Genomic DNA, 17028 nt, shown 5'->3' on the forward strand with positions numbered 1-17028 from the left:
GGCCGCCGCCGCGGGGCACGGCACGGCAGGGCGGGGAGAGCGCACCGTGCTCCGCTCCGCGCGGGTCTCCGCGCACCGCACGCGGCGCTGCGGCGAGGAGGGGAGCGAGAGGACTCAAACCGAGCCTGCGGAAAGGTGGGTGTGGGGGCGGCAGACGCCGCGCTGCGGGTCGCGGTGGCCGTGGGACGGGCGGGGACGATGTGCCCATCGGCTCCCTGGTGGTGCGCCGCGTCCGCCCCGTTGGGGCTGCCGGCTGCCCCGGCAGTCCGCGGGCGGAGCTCTCCGAGGGAGCGGGGCAGCGAGTTAGCGATTAACTCTGCCGTGGCGTCCTCCGCCCCGGCACGGCGCCGGGAGCGCCTGGGCGCTCCGGGGGTGCCGGGCCGAGGCAGCCGGGTCTGCGCCCCGGGGGGAGGCGGCTGTTCCCGCGGGCGGGGGCGGCCGCTGCCGGAGCCGCGGAGCTCCGCCGAGCGCCGTCTGCGGCGCGGCTGGGGCGAGGCGGGCGGTGCGTCCGGCAGCGCAGCCCTTCAGCCCTCGCCGTCGGAGGCTGTGCGAGCGGGGGGTCCCGGCCCTGGCCGTGCGGCCACCCCCCGGCACAGGACGCTTTGCTCTGACACCGGCCCCGAAGTCTGCGCTGCCAGGAGTCGCTGGTGCAGCCCAGCGGTGGTCGGTCCCTGTAGATCATCCTTGGGAGGTTCTGCGGGTGGTGAGGAGCAGCACAGAACCGGCCAGTAAACGTTAAGCAGATCTACTGGTCCCCTTCCAACAGGATGTTTCAGGAGTAACCTTGACAGTCCAGTGAAACGGCCACCACCACCCTCCTCGCCTTCTGTTTGAGCCAGCTTTGCTAATGGAAAAGTAAAATCTACAATAGCTGTCGTCATTATCCACTTGTCTTGTGCTGATGCTGATGAAATCTGAAGTTCACGAAAATATTTAACATTATTTAGAGAAATGTGTTACTCTTTTTTCATCATATTTTGCCCTTTGTCAAACAGAGGAGCTTATGTTTAAGGAATTACATCACTTTGCAAATCCCTCTATCTTTCTCTAAAAATAAACTGTCTTTTAGGATGTCTTTAACTTGGCTGTTTTCCTTTTGTGAGTCAGAGCTAGTGTTACTGCTTTTCATTGCTTGAACAGGCTCCACAGACCCATGACACCTCTCTTAAGAGTTTTAAGAGTTGTTGCTCATGTGATGGGGATCATCTGGCAACTCTGCTTAACGTTACTGAGGCAGACAGGACCTTTTCCATCCTGAAATACTGGAAGATGACAATAAGGTATCTTGATTCTCTTTCGATTATGACATCTTGTCAGTGCTGCAGTGATTAACTGTAGGAGGTCTGTGACCTGCCGTCCCTTATAAGTGAGGAGGAAGCAGAGGGCAGGGAAATTGTATCTTGCTGGTGATGCATTGAGTTGGCAACTGAGAGGTTTCTTTTTCACATCTATAGTTTCCAAGCACACTTCACTCCTGATTTTTTCTGTAATTGTAGTAAATTATTTTAATGAGACCCTAAGAACTCCAAATGTAATGAACACAGGAGAAATACTTGTGCTAGTTTGTGGGCACGTAATCATAATGGGGAGTTGGGCATTATTTTTTTTTCCCCCATGCTCTTTGAATATGAATTTACAGCTTCTTGCCCCTAGGAAGGATGTTCCCCCATGGGGTTGATGTTAGTCTGCTTGATAAATACTTGGAAAAAGTCACTTTCAGTGAAATGTTTAAGGCCTTTCTGCTTGAGGGAATGCAGTTACAGTGTAGCTGCGCCACACTAATTTCCCTTCTAATACTCTTGATTTTCTTTAGGAATATGCCTTAAAAGTGGGATGGTGCCTTTAAAAATGCACTAAAATAAAGCAATGAAAATAAAAAGTACTGTAACATTTTGAGTGTAGAGTAAAAGAACCATTTTGGAAGTTAGCCCAATCACCATTTTGTGATAGCTTCCTCAGGTGAAGGAATTTCCAGGTGGAAAAAAAAGGCTGTGAAGAATTGTGCAGTGGAAAGTAAGGGGTATCCTACCCCTGAGTAAGAGTGTTTGCTGTAGTGACAGATTTCTGTTAACTTTCACATGTTGTTTTCTCATCTTTGTTTCATTTATCTTCAAGTTTCTGACTGTCTCTCTAGACTTGGTCTAGATAGGAACATACAGAGTCAGGGATGTGTGATGATGGTATTGTGACCTATAGAAGGGTAAAAGAGAAGTATTTTACCGGGGTTTTTTTCTTCCAGATTTATGTTCAGATCACCTCACTCGTGTGCATGTGGAATTTTTAGACAGTGAAGATAATATAAAAATAAGCTATTTATAAAGTCCTCAGTATGAAGGGTTTTTTTTCCTCCTAGTTGAATATTCTTTCTTTACACTACTTACAGTTGCTTATACTAGAAGTTCACTTCTTAAGTAAGATGAATTCATCAATAGATACTCCTTGTGTTTGTAGTGTTGTTACTAGATTAAAGCATACATTTTAGGAAACTTAAAAATACCTTTAAAAAAATGCAGCTTATAAGACTATATGTGGTAAGATGTCTTCCATTTTATTATGAGTAAAATTCTATAAAATGCCAACTCTGTAAAATAGTAGCTGTTAGTTTCCTTTGGGGAGAGGCATGCTGTCTAAATAACAGTGCATTTGTTCTTTCTTTCTTCTTTCCTTGTAACTTAGTGTCTATTTCCAGTGTCCAGCTAGTAAGCTAACATTGCCAAGGTTGTAGAGAAGTGTTTTAATCACGGGTTTGGAAGTGTCTGTTCGGAAAACATGATGGTAAGACAAACTTGTCTTCTGTTTTTAACGAAGCAGGAATTCTGTAGCTAACATGTGCAGAGACAAATCAACTCCTTCAAGTGAACCCTTAATTTGCCTAGTCCTTGATTGGTGCTCTCTAGTGATGTTGGAGATTTGAAAAATGCATAAACTAAAAAGCCTTGGCATTAATCTGTATTGTAGCCAGACATGCCAGTGAATTCATTAATACACTTTTGCATATGACTGCAGCAGTTTGTGCTGGTTTAACTGTATAGAAGCATGTTTAAATTTAGGCTTTTGGTTTGCCTATTTCTTGTTGTTTTGAGTTGGGACATGCAAACTGGGATGTATGTAGTATTTTATCAGTGCTAATAAGCATTGTAGCATTGTTCTTGTTCTGTAGCATTCCTTGGTTATACAGATCTTTAATTTATCCCCAACACATTTCTTAAGCTTGGAGAAAAGGAGAAGAAAATAGTAATAATAATTCAAAACAAGAAATATGTTAACAAGAGAAGGGACTATTGGTTTTCCTGCATAAATTATGTTGTCACAGAACACTTAGGCTGTGGTGTGCAGGGAGGAACTCTGGTTTTAGGGGAGTGGGAGGAAGGACATTGCCTCTTAGTACCTTTTTTTTTTTCTTCTCTGAGTAATCTGCTATCAGAGAAATGAATGATGATTTCTCAAAAGCAAATGCATTTCTGAGGCTATATATAGCAGAAATAAAGTCGTGAAATGTATTCACTGGGTTACTGAGGGCCAAAAAGAGATCAGACCGTTTAAGAAAATCATTGTATTCAAACTCTTTCAAAACTGCCAGTATTGTCTTCCATCCTGAAAAACCTTTTTCCAGTAGTCCCTTTTCTTTTTCAAGTGTACGTTTGTTGGAGGCCCGGTTGACTTTTGGCATGTGTTGTTCATTGTGGTGCTCTAGAGCTCATAGTTGAAAGTTAAGCTGCCTTTTTCTCCATCTTAAGCTTAGGCAGACATCCTCTGCACCTGAGGTTTTTGACACAGACAGTGCTGTGGGGCTTCTTTGTCATAAATCCCTTTGTAAATGGGATTGCATGACTGTGAGTCTGCTTGATATATTACATATTCCTGCTTTCCCTTTCATAATTTTTCTTGGCAGATAGTTTTGGGGAAGGATTCCTGCTGTGCTGAAGTGCTGCAGGTCTGGGAGCAGTTTGGACTGTAATGTTCCTGGGAGGGTGGGCTGTGTTCTTTACAAGATAGCACTTGTTTTGGATTTCTGATGCTTGGAAGACCTAGGTTTATATATGTGTGTGTTTAATGTTGTCAGCTTCAGGCTTTCATGCGTAAATAACAGTGGTAATCTACTGTCAGCAGCCCCAAGGGAAAATAATCCAGACATTTCTGTTCTATAGCATTTTGATTTCCTTAATAAAACAGGAGCGTTGTGAGAGTTTAGGGTTGCTCAGTAGTGCAGAATTCTTAACAGTGGCTATGAACACAAGTTATTAAAAGTTTTACTGTCATAAACTGATGCGGATTAAAGTCCAGCACTAAAAGCTGAACTTGTTTTTTCTTGCCCTTTAAACTTGGTTCTAATCTTGCTGTAGACATGAGAACAGTGCCAGCTCCAGGAATCTTATTTTTGTTTTTTCTTCTGCCTTTACTATCTTGTGTGGTTTTAAACTTCAGACACTTTCACTTCATTATCTCTTTCTAGAGATTCCATATGTTTTTTAAATACGTGAAGTTTTCAAGTAGTGTAAAACACATTGTGTAATTACAGCCAGATCTGTTAATAATAGGGGAAGCCCCAAGATTACTTACATCTGTATGAAACACTTAGGATGGAGACAGTTTGCAAAACAGGTTTAGGGAGAGGTTGAGTTTTTCTTGTCTGTGCATAAAACAGTACAATTAAACCTATAACAGTAATAAATAATAAACTTGGTTTGGATTAGATTTCAATATAGGAAGTTAACATACTCCTACTTGAGTTAAACTGAGCCATGGTTAAATTATTAAGATTCTGCTGCTGTGGAAACAATTCCTTTTTCTTTAAGCATCACCATAAGATAAAACTGGAAATGTAACTTTTGTAAAATTTGGTGCTTGCCTGCAAATCATCTGCAAAAATACTTGCAATTTCTTCTTGCTAATTGTGCTGGCCAACAAGTTGGTTATTTATACATTTTGGTTTTGGGTCTCCTTTTCACAAGCCATTCTGTGCTACGCATACAGGCTGTTTTAGAAAACACTCTTCCGCATCTTGGAAATACTTGCTTAGAGAACCAAACCAGTAATTCCTTAACTTTACTTAAAGGTTTTTTTCAGGATTGTTGTGGTACAAAATTGAAAACTAATCTAATTTTTTTTCTACCTTTTCACTTGCTAGTGTATTTAGAAGGAGGGGAAGAACAAACAACTGGCCATATGCAGTATACACTTGGAAACTCCCTCTTGGTAATGAACAGAAATTCTAGGATGTTCACGAGCTTCCTTTTGAATTGTTTGCCTTTATGGGCCATTATCTGAGCATATCAACTTTCTGTAGTCATTTAAAGGGACACAATGCTCAGTTCAACATTGCTAATCATATATGGAAAGAAAGAAGGAAAGAATATGATCAGTTATTGACAGATTGGAATTACGCAGTTAGAATGAGTTCCTGTTAGTTCATTTATTTCCTTGAGCTTTTATGGCAGGTTCCTGACAATGTAATAAAGTGTCCAAGTGTTCTGATATGCCCAGAGGTTAGTGGCTAGTCTGTTAGCACTTTTGTGACTTAAACATGGCAAATAGTGTTTCAAAGTGGCAATTTGTTCAGTGTGGGTTAACAATCAACTCTACCCTCTAGCAGCAAACACTTGTTATTCTGTAGGACTCTTGTCTTGGGGCCTTAGGCTGTCAGGTAGCATGAAGTGGAGAAAGGATGGATGCTCAAAGATGTCCTCTGCTCATGTCTGACAATGCAAAGGGGCTTCTTTCTGGCTTTCTGGTGACCATCAGTTCCTTGCTGGTAGGCATCCACTGCAGGTGGGCTCTGTACCTGGGCCTGTGCCACTTTTTTCATTGGATGAAAGTTACAAGATTCAGGGAGACAAAAAAGTCTCTGGTGTCTTTCCATAGGAAAGGGCCAACAAAAAAACTTGTATTCAGCTTCCCTTAGTCTCTTAAGGACAGATTTAAAGATAGGTGTTGAAACTCCAAATTCACAACTTAGTTTTGTCATTTTGAAATCTAGATCTATGCTGAAGGGATTGCCTGAAGGAACCAGTCTGACTTTAAAATACAAAAACCCCCAGAAGATGACAGAATTGTAGAACAGCTGAGTTTAGATGGGACCTCTGGAAGTTCCTTTTCACAGTTTTATTATATCGTTCTCTTTAGGAGGAAAGCTGTGTTAAGCTTAGCTTTTTTGTGGACAGTGCTCTCAGGCACATGGTGTGATTCTTGGGGTTGTCTGTGCAAGGCCAGGAGTTTGACTTCATGATCTTTGAGGGTCCGTTACAACTCAGGATGTTCTGTGATTTGTTTTGGGAGATGTAGAAAGGAAATTGCAGCTTGTAAATAAAGAGGTTCGCTAGTATGAGGGGATATCAAAGAAGACTTTGTTTTGTAAGCAGACAGCTGAGTGAAGCCAGAGGCACATTCACAGATGGAATGGAGTTCTTGGTTACTGGAACTGAAATTTTCCTAACTTACGTTTTTTTGAGTCTTAAATGGGGACCTTTTCAGCATCATCTTATATTGTGCCCAAGCTATTAGTTTTTGTCTTCATCAATACAAAATTACAATTTCAGTATAAACACACTTTCAATATATTCTTTGAGGAAATACTATTCTTGGCTGATTTTAATAAAACTGCCAGCTTAAGAAAATTAATGTGTCAATTGTTTTTTTAAAACATCAGTTTTACTGTAGCCAGTGTGCATTTGCAGCTGTTCAGAAGTGACTGTCAGAGGAGCAAAGAATGATTCAACAGCATTTGAAGTGCTGACTGCCTCCCACATCACTGGTAATGTATGATCTGTATTTGAAAAATGTAACCAAGACTGAATATTTACATGTTTTAAATTTTTTTTCTGTGTGGCAGACCAGTTTGACTATAATATCAGACTGAAGTTGCTTTAAGTTAGGATACTTGGATCACTTTCAATTTACCAGGGCCTGAAATACACATACAGGAATTCATGATGGAAGTGTGTGTTTTGAAGATTCTGATTTAATTTAACTAACTCCTGTGGAAACTGAAGGCTGTAGCTGACTTCACTGGGACTTGAATAGAGCATGTAGGCATGCTTTGTCCTGTGGAGTTGCCTTACTTTTTTGTCTCCTGTGTATTTAGTAAGGCTTCAGATGCTCCTTTAATATGTAACTATAGGACTAGGTAATGTGTTTCTTAGATGCCAAGACATGGCTATAGTATATAGTCTATCTTTTATATACCCAAATATAAGATTAAGGATTTGTCATAGTGATCAGTTGTACCTTGCAAATTTGTTAATTAACCTGCACTTAGACAGAGATTGTTTTTGTGATTCAGTCTGGGCTTAAAGCTAGAATCCTTCATGTCAGTTCTGCACTGACTTGTGAGTTAATGCTGTCTACTTAGGCACCTGATTATCTCCTGACCTGAGGTGGCCACACTTCCCATCTAGTCAGTGGAGGGAGTTGAAAGCCCTGGGGGCATGAATCACAGCATTGTAGTGTTTCACAAAATAGTAATGACATTACTTCAGTAAGCAGTATTAAAAAGCACGAACAGAAATAGCTTTTATGTGAGTTAGGAGTAAGGCAATACAATTTTGTGACTACTGTGTTAGCTGAAGGTAGCTGTGTCTGTTGGGTTACGCCCCATTTACACATCTTGACACACCACTGTCCCTGCATGCCCCAGTTTGCCAAGGTCATACTGAATTGTGGATGGTTCTTGTCCCCAGCCCAGGAAATCAGTTGCATGGGGGTGTCTCTTGAGAAAGGTTTGTGAAGGTAAGATAGTTGATTATCTGTGAAATCTTTCAGGAGGAAGTTAGGACCTCTAACTTACTTAAATGATTTGATGGAATCTAAAATATGACATTTAATGTCTTAAAAGTACATTCTTTGTGCCCAATATGATATTTTAACTCAGAGCCCTTATCTGACCAAAGGCTAATGTGACAGCCTTTAAAGGATTAAGAAACCAGTGTGCTTATACCTTGATTAAGGAATTTAGTAGATAGGAGCCGTGTATAGGGCACCTTCACATCCTCATAAAAATTGCATAAAAGACTAGTTTCAAATTCTGTTTTGTTGCTAGACAATATTTCATTTTAGGGGACAAGAAGTATGCAATTAAAATATATTAGACTTCACTAACTTCTAATTTTTTTTTTTTTTTTTGGGTAATCATTATATCATTATGCATTTTAACCTCCTAAAAAGAAAACTTCAAAGATAATCTCTGTCAGCTAAGAAATATACTGGATTTAGTCATGTCATGTAAAACAACACTGCATTAAACTGCCTTTTTTTTTTCCTTTTTTTTTTTTGGTGGTGGTTATTCCTGTGAAAGAGACAGTAATGTTTTGGAGTGGGAGTGTAAGGGCTTATGATGGTTCCAGATGTCTGTGGGTCCAGTTCTACTCCTAGTTACTTCTGTATAAATCTTCTCATTTTTTCTTGTAGAAATGACTGCTTACTTGTGAAAGTGGGCAGGTCTGGGCTGAGGCAAGTCTTGATCCTGCTGTCCTTGGAGTGCAGTAACAGTGCTTCTGCATTCCTGCTAGGGGGGCGAGAAGAACATCTTTGCAATTCTGCTTTCTGTTCCTCTCCACTAGCTTATTAGGGAGCTGACTTGGTTTTCTGGATGTTTGGGTAAAGAAAACTGGGAATTCTCCAGTAGTATCAGACACTTGTTCATTTCATATTTGTCCCCTATGGAAGCTTGTGAAGCAGGGTATAGTCAAGATGCTGACATAGCTCGTGATTAGTTACTTGTTTCAAACAATAATAGTTGGTATCTTCAAATCTTAACCTTAAAATACTGGCTCACTTTTTTGTGTGGAAGTAGTCTTGTTACTCATTCAAAAGCTAAATGTGCAGTTTTATTTTTGGTTTTTTTTTTTTGTATTCCGCTTGGTTACAGTGAAAAGTGCAGGAATGGATTGTCTTTGCCAGTAACCCAGGTACTGCTTTGGGTGCTAAGTGAGGCTTCCTTACAGCTCTCCCTGAGCTGTGATCAAGCTGAAGAATGCAGTTGTGCAACCCTGTAACACTGGCCTGGTGGTCCCACAAGTGCTAGGCAGATGCTGACCTCTGCCATACATTCATGAGCTGCGTGTGGTGGGCCCTCATTTGCTGCAGAAGGAAATGATCTTAAATGAGCTGTTAAAGGTGGTATCTGTGGTAAAATTGTGGTGATAACAATACATCTTTCTAGTTCTGTTTTTATAGATTGCCAGTGTATCATGCTTTATCTTTTAAGCAATTCAGTAAGAAACTTGTAATCAACTCAGTGTGCATTGGAAGTCTCCTCAGTATTAAAGTTCGTGAATTTATCCCATGGAGAATGTTGCCCAATGTGTAACACAAGCATCTTCCCTTTCCAGTTGATAACAAACCTGTTATTTAGGTTTTACTCTAGAAACAGGAAATGATATATATGGACTGTTCTTCTGTCTCTTTCATTGTGCATCTGTTGTGCCTTCCTCTGTGTCTGACATAGTTTGTGCATGTACCCTGCACATAGTCTGTGCATGTCTCTGCACAGAAGGAAATAAATTTTCACAGGTGGAGCAATAAAAGCCACCCTTTGTGAAGGTGTAGTGTCTGGGTATTTTGCAGGGAGCTGGTTTGGTGGCCAGAGTTACACAAGCATTTTCTCACTTCCTGCTGATGACAAAGCACTAAATCCCAGGTTATTTTTCTGTATGTTCCCCCCACTATGTGGATTTATTTCACATTCTTTCAGCACAGGCTTATCTGAACTTCAGGATGTTCCCAGCTTTGACATGAATGCTCATATGTATTTTTGCCTTTTCATTTAAACATTTCCCGTTCCTCCCTTTTCAAAAGGGTGGTATGAGGTGGGATTGACAGTTGATGTCTGTTATGACTTTAAAAGGGAACCTTGCTTTTCTGATAGAGGGGTAAATACCTAATTTAGCTTGCAGTAAGAGGAAAATCCTTTTTATTTCACTGAGTGAGCTATCCTGAGGAGGGGATAGTAGGGATCAGAAAAATGGAATCCAAACTGATATGATTTGTATTACTACTGTAATACAATTACTATTAAAATACTACTGTATTGTAGTAAGTTATTCTGAATAAAATTTTCTGAAAATTAGAAAAGAGATATTATAGGACTCCCAGAAAGTGCAGCAGTGCCCCTAGAAACATGTCTGACAAGGAAGTGAGAGTTCAGTACCATTGAAACATGGAGAGGTGCAATGAGTTGCCTTCTGAGGTGTGGGAGCTGTGCGAGGTATTCATCTGATTAATGAACCAGTAGCACTGGTTCAGCTGTCTTCCTTGGACAAGGATTCCCATTACAAGGTCTCAGCTATGTCTAATCTCAGTCTTTGTTTTCTGCCTTTATAATTTTGTCTGTTTCTTCCTCATTTCTCACTATTTCTTATTTTAGCATCCCTTGTATGGGATTTTAATCATGAGGCCATTCTCTTTCAAACCTCATTTAGCAGTCCCCTGGGACTTCTTAAGGGACTAAATAGGTGTATGTTTCGCTGTCATGCATCAGCTTAAATACTAACTTTGGCATCCTTGATCAAAAAATTTTGACTAGAGATTGATTTCCTCTACCGATAGGTGAGTTCTCACCTTTCTTTCTTCATGTTCTTATTTACTCATTTAAATAATTGTACTTTTCTAGCTTATCTTAGAAACAAGGTAACTTTTGGGGAGAGAAAGATGTGACCCAGATGACTGGAAAAGGGGAAACAAAGGATAGGAAGGAGGATCCTGAAAGCTACCAACTTGTAGCCTCAGCTCTGTGCCTGGGAAGGTCATGGAACAGACCTTCTCCTAGTAGCCGTGCTAAGGCACATGGAGGACAGGAAGGTGACTAGAGACAGCCAGCACAGCTTCACCCAGGGGAAGTCCCACCTGATCAAGTGGCGTTCTATGTTGGAGTGACTCTATCAGTGGACAAGGGAGGCTACAGATGTCCTTTATCTGGACCTTTGGCGTGGTCCTCCCCAACATCCTTCTCTTTAAATTGGAGAGAGAAGGACTTGATGAGTGGACTGTTAAATGGATAAAAAATTGATTGGATGGTCGCATCCAGAGGGTAGTAGTCAATGGCTCAGAGTCCTGAGGGACATCAGTGACAAGTGGTGTCCCTCAGGGATCTGTTTTGGGACCTGTGTTATTTACTATCTTCATCAATGACACAGACTGAGGGATTGAGTGCACCCTCAGCAAGTTTGCAGATGACACCAGCTAAGTGGTGTGGTTGCCACACCTGAAGGACAGGATGCCATCCAGAGGGACCTGGACAAGCTTGAGGAGCGGGCCCATGGGAATCTCAGGAGTTTCAGTAAAACCAAGTGCTGGTGCTGCACCTGGGTTGGGAAAACCCCAGGTATCAGCACAGGCTGGGGATGAACAGATGGAGAGCAGCCCTGCCCAGAAGGACTTGGGGGTGCTGCTGGGTGAGAGGCTGGACATGACCCACCAATGTGTGCTGGAACCGCATAGTCTTTGATGTCCCTTCCAACCCAAGCCATTCAATAGTTCTGTGCTTCTGTGACTTACTTTGTAGCTTCCATTTCCCTCTACTTTCAATTCTACTCCCCTTTCACAATGTTCCTTTATTTTTCTTGTGAGAGTTGCATACTTTAAATGAAACAACAAATTTATTGATGATAAGGGATGAAAGGCAAGGGTTCTATAAATGCCACTGTGGTGTGTTCTGGATCTTTCCAGATATGTTATTACCCTCTGTGACAGGATGTGAAATATTCCACACACATTGAGTAAATAATAGCTGTTAGCAATAAATGCTTTTAAATTAGCAGAGCTGGATAACTTGTTTCTGAACATCTTAAAATGAAAAACTGGAAGAAGTGTAGATAGAATAAGGAAGGACCTGTAGTTTTGTTAGATAGGTAACTAAATGATTGCTTCTTATTCTGTACTGGAACAAAATAAGCCAATGCTCTGCCAGTGCTAAAGGGTCACTGAAAAGAAAAAGTCAAATTTGAAGTGGTGAGTTTGAATGGTTGTTTGCCTCAGCATGGTGCTGGCAAGTCTAATAGATATCTTTATTATGTGCAGTGTATTCTGTATTCAATTAAGCTTAAAATTTGAGCAATGTACATTCAAAGTCAAGAGAAATGCGTCTGTTATCTTTTAATCTTTCATTGAATGGAGCAATTGATTTCACTGTAGCATTATCTGTGTAACAAGGTACAGAACAGTGAAGGGCTGCTTCTGCTTCTGGTTGGCATTTTTCATTGTTCTAAAATGTCTGAGCACTTTAAGTACTGGTAATATCTCTATTATACTTTGAATTTTCTATTGTGTTTCTTTAAAATTGTTGGTTAAAGATTATCTTAAGTATACATAATTTGTAAGTTAATCACGTGTTTATGTATACCTGAGATCTTTGCTTTTTAAGAGGTGAGTTTGCATCTCTGCATAACCACAGTATTTTGGTTTTTTTTGTTTTGGTCTTTGGACTGAATGGACATCTGAGGCAAAAAGCTTTTATTGGAAGATTTTTGGAAGGTTTATTAGCAGTAGATCCTTGCTTGATTCCAGATGGAAATCTTGCAGTTCTCTTGGGGTTCCTATGAAATTGTTCTTTCCTACAGTAATAAAATAGTCTCTCAAGTATAAATGATGCTCGAATTGTCAAGCTGAGCAAGCAACTAAAACTAATGAGTTGCAAAGAATCCCAAGTATGCATCTGGCTATTAGGGCTATACCCACAGTTTTGTGATATCTTTATTTGGGAAAAGATCTCTTGCTTTCTTTACTTGCTGTGCAGATGGCCATACAAAAGATTGCTCTTTGAAGAAAGAATGGAACATCAGTAGGCACAGTAGCTAAAAGAACAGAATGCACTTAACTCTCTCTTTCTTAATTTCAGAATCTTTATCTGTCATGAGGATTTAGAAGCAGCTCTTATAATGATATAGCTTTTGACAAATTAGTATCCTTGTAAAAACTAGATGAAAGCCTTTTAAGAAGTTGTAAGAACAGTATTTGTACCATGTGCTGTGTGCCTACATTCATGACTCCTTTATTATAGATGCTGATTTTTACAGAGTTGCCTGTGCTTGCAAACCTTTCTGTATGAATTTTTCTTGGAGAGACAGAAGGTTCTCAAATACTAATAGATCCTGTAGTCCATAACATATGTATACTTTGTAAATGAAATGCTTCTTTCTTTTTTCAGCAAATGGAGTAATGCAAATCCTTTTTTGTAGAAAAAAACCAAAACCCTAAACTTCCCCTTCCCTCCTTTTCCCACATAATTCCCTGCCCACAAGTATTTTGGGATATTAACTTTAGAAATGTAGTTGACTCCTCTTTTCATCTTTGAAAACTCTCTGATATGTAGACAGGAATAATAAAAAATTTTGATTACTGCAACCCTGATAATATCCCACTTCTTAAAAAGTGTTCTATTAAAATCTTGAAAGCATATGAACTTGTGGAAGACTAGGTTCAGCCACCTTCGCAATAAATGACCAGAAGAAAGCATATGTAGATTCCATTTAGAGTGCACTAAGACCCTAATTAGGATAGTGTTTAGTGGGTCTCTTTTTTTGAAACCTTCCTGCCGATCTGTATGTACTGTGTTTCATTGATGGCCTCACTGGACTTGTCAGGCTGAATATAGGCTGTTAGTTTGTTTTGACTCAGCATCACCCCTCAAATGCACACTGTATGTCTGCATTGTATGTAAACTTGCTATTAAAAAACCCCAAACAACTTTTTAGTATTTCTTGTGTCTACCGGGGCTTGAATTCAGACCTTTGAGTTTCTGGGTGGGTTGTTTTGTTTTGATAGAGACTAAAACTTACCATATTAAACCGTCAGAAGGGGTTGTGATGGTAACATGATAGCTGATACTTACTGGGTAAGGATGAAAAATGTTGTTTGCAAAGTGAATGTGTGCAAAATTGAACGGGTCTGCCTTATCTCTGTGGGGTATGGGAAATTTTTTGTTTGGATTTCTTTGCTTTTGTCTTTTGTTTATACTGTGTTTAATGTATTTCATTAGTGATAACATCTATGATAAAATGCATGGCTGAATCCTTGCATAATGGGAGAGCTACTGAAAGAGCTGTTAAATATAAGTAATTATCTGTGAGGCTTTACCTACCTGTCCTGAAGATCTCTCTCCGGGATTTCTCCAGTCATTGAACATAATGAGCACAGACCATCACTAACTTTAAAGAGACTTGTGTACCTCACAAGATTCTGGGTCTCTACTGAGTGTGTGACACTTACTGATTTTCTTCCTCTTGGAGGAAGGCATTTCTTCTTCCTTTTAGGTCTGTCCTGTCACTGTTGCACACTTGTCTTCATAGAAAAATTAATAGGGCTTCCCTTCCTTTTTGTGTTATCTTCTTTCTTCTTTCTTAAGTTTCTTGCTCATTGACCTGGTGTTATGTACTTGGATTGCCTTTCTTTTATCTTCTGTTACGTCCCTTCACCAAATTTCACACAGGTATGAGTGGTTAAAAAGACTGTAGTTGCAGCAGGTTGCCTACTCAAAGAAAAGTGTTAAGCTACTAGCAGAAATGTACAAAACCTTGATATTTAACAAGGTGTAGAATGCCATGCACATTGCAGTAGAGAGTACTGATCACAGAAGTGTATTAATAACAATAATCTGGATAAGATTTTAACAATTCTAGAACAAGATCCTAGTTGATGCAAATTTGCTTAAAAATATTTTCCTTCTGACTTCAGTGTACATTCTCACACTTCTCTAGCCTTCCCTCTGTATTGTAACAGGGCTTACACCCCCTGAGTAAAGCCATTTTTGTTTCCTTTCAGAAATGAATAGAGAAGGGAATTGTGTTTCTGGTGAAGACAGAGTACAAGGAAATACTAGATCTGAATTGTTCTTATTACAGTTGTGAAAAGGCATCAGAGTGGTAAACAGTTCTGTTGTACAGCAGGAAAGACAAATAAAGGACAGCAAACATTTGCATTTGATCTTGAATCTAATTTACATAGTATATTTAACAAGGCTATCTGCTTTGATTGTAGAAGAGCAGGCAATAAGGTGAGTAGCAATTTGGGTTTTCCATTTATGCCCTCCTCAGGTGTTTGCACCTTGGGCTTACTGGGTGTTAGATACCTCGAAGCAGTTAACGTATTTGCAAAAGCTAGAAGGAATACTGTGTACATCTGAATGCTCAGCAAACATTTGTACATTATTTTAGGAAACCTCACAAGTCTTAGAGTAAACTTAAAAGTCACCAAATGTGCTGGTACACTGAAAACACATCTCCTCAGTGTGAATACAGCTGTACTAGCCTCCTGACTACTGTGAGATAAGGTCCTGAGAAGGGTGAGTTCTCCTAACAGAAGGCAGACAAAACTTGGTGATGTTTGAAGGACCTAGTTCTTTCTCTCTGTGTGTGAACCATCATCTTTGCAGCACAAGGGAGGAGAGAATGAGGCAACTTTCTTGTGAGAGCTTCAGAGGGCATGCTGACTGGGTTTGAAAAACATTGTATGAAAAAGTCCTGTAGTTTTATGTCCCAGCAATAGTATAGCCTGGGTATAGGCCTGAAGACTACCCTTAATATTTTGGGGTGTTGATAAATGGCAAATGAAAAAAGATTACATGGGCTTGAAGGGAAGATGAAATTCATCTTCTTTAATTGTCAATTACAGCAGAAGTAGCCAGAATTGTTAATTTCAAGTAAACTGTTCAGTGTTGATTTAAAAGCCCTGAAATATGTAGAACTACATATTTGTTCACGAAACTTGGGTAACTTGAAGCAAGTTGTAAATGTTTTTATTCCTTTCCCCTACACCTCTCCATTCACATTTTGAAATTACATTGGGATTGTACCACCAGCTTCAGTCATGTGTGATTGCAGTATTGTAGGTTTCCCCCTCTCCTTAAATAAAGGTAAGAAAAATGGGGTAATTACTATTCTTGCTGAAAGTGTGTTGTTGAGTAATAACAATGAGGGCATTTTGTTAAAGCTGTAAAACTGTTCTAGATCTCTCTCTCATCAAAACATTGTTCTTCAAACAAAACTGAAATACTCCAAAATGCAGTCTACCAGTATATGTGAACTAGAGGACACAGGCTCAAAGATCAGGCACAAAGTAGTGTAAGCACTTACTGAAACTAAGTTTATGTATATGGCATTCAGATCCAACACTTTGCTCCTAACTCCTTTTCTTCTGTATCACCTGCACAAGTGCTGCCCATTCCTCCCCCCCCCCCCCAAAATACATACTGAAGATCCATAAATTGGGAATTTGGTTAATGATTTCATCTCCTGTAACGAGCTAAGTTCATTATCACTTCTGTGTATTCAGGTTGTGGTATGAAATTTGCAGATTTGAATTGCTCAAGGCACTCCTCAAAAGTATATCAAAACAGTAAGCACAGAAGTTACAGCTTGATGGAGCTGAAGTAGAGGTGTTGAACAGAATGTAGTACTCTGATGAAAAAGTATTTTAATTGTGTGCCTGGATTATCATAATAATTTTAAAGGATATTGGGACTGATTTAGCATAGAGGCAAACTGCATAATGAAAGGAAACATTGCAGTGAGAGGCAGACAGTTCCTGCCAGACACTAGAATTATGACTTTATTGATAAATTTAGTTGGGATGATTTTGTTTTCCTTTCTGAGATGGAGGTGGCAGTTCCTGTCTTAGAAGATGATTTCTGAGATCTTCTGTTAATGTGTGCAACAGTGAGACTGCCAGAAAATGGTTCCCTAAAAATGCAATCCCTTAAGGTAACCAAATGCTTCATTGCAAGCAGTTTCTTTTAATCTGCAAGTCAGTAGGCATCAATCCTGTTTAGTGGTTTGAGTTTTAAAAGAACATTGATGTGAACTGAAGCTTGCATAATGCCAGTGATGGCTGCTTAATGCTTGTTATTTCTATGAGCTGTTCTAAATCCTAGACTTCACTGGTAGTGCAGATACTGCACATCATTTTCCAGAACAGAAATTGATGCTCTTCTGGATCCCCATTTCTGCATTATTTTCCATGTTCAAGATTGAGTGACTGAGGAAGTTCCTTTTGCCTGCCAGTGGGCACAGCAGTGTTTGTAGATGTTTCCAATTTAGCAAA

At 40.0% G+C, this 17028-nt stretch overlaps 1 protein-coding gene across 3 annotated transcripts in view; it reads left to right on the forward strand.

Annotated features, from left to right (window-relative positions):
• STXBP6 (syntaxin binding protein 6) overlaps positions 1-17028 on the forward strand; it is a 94892-nt gene continuing 77864 nt past the window's right edge. Inside the window, exons 1-3 of one of the 3 annotated variants that reach the window (XM_039552790.1) lie at positions 1-135; positions 1141-1280; positions 2677-2775. The gene's annotated coding sequence lies outside the window, so the exon portion shown is untranslated. The remainder of the gene's footprint in view (positions 136-1140; positions 1281-2676; positions 2776-17028) is intronic. The other 2 variants (XM_039552789.1, XM_039552788.1) reach the window with 2 other exon arrangements.

The sequence above is a fragment of the Corvus cornix genome, chromosome 5, assembly GCF_000738735.6.
Source record: "Corvus cornix cornix isolate S_Up_H32 chromosome 5, ASM73873v5, whole genome shotgun sequence".
In the NCBI taxonomy this organism is placed as follows: Eukaryota; Metazoa; Chordata; class Aves; order Passeriformes; family Corvidae; genus Corvus; species Corvus cornix.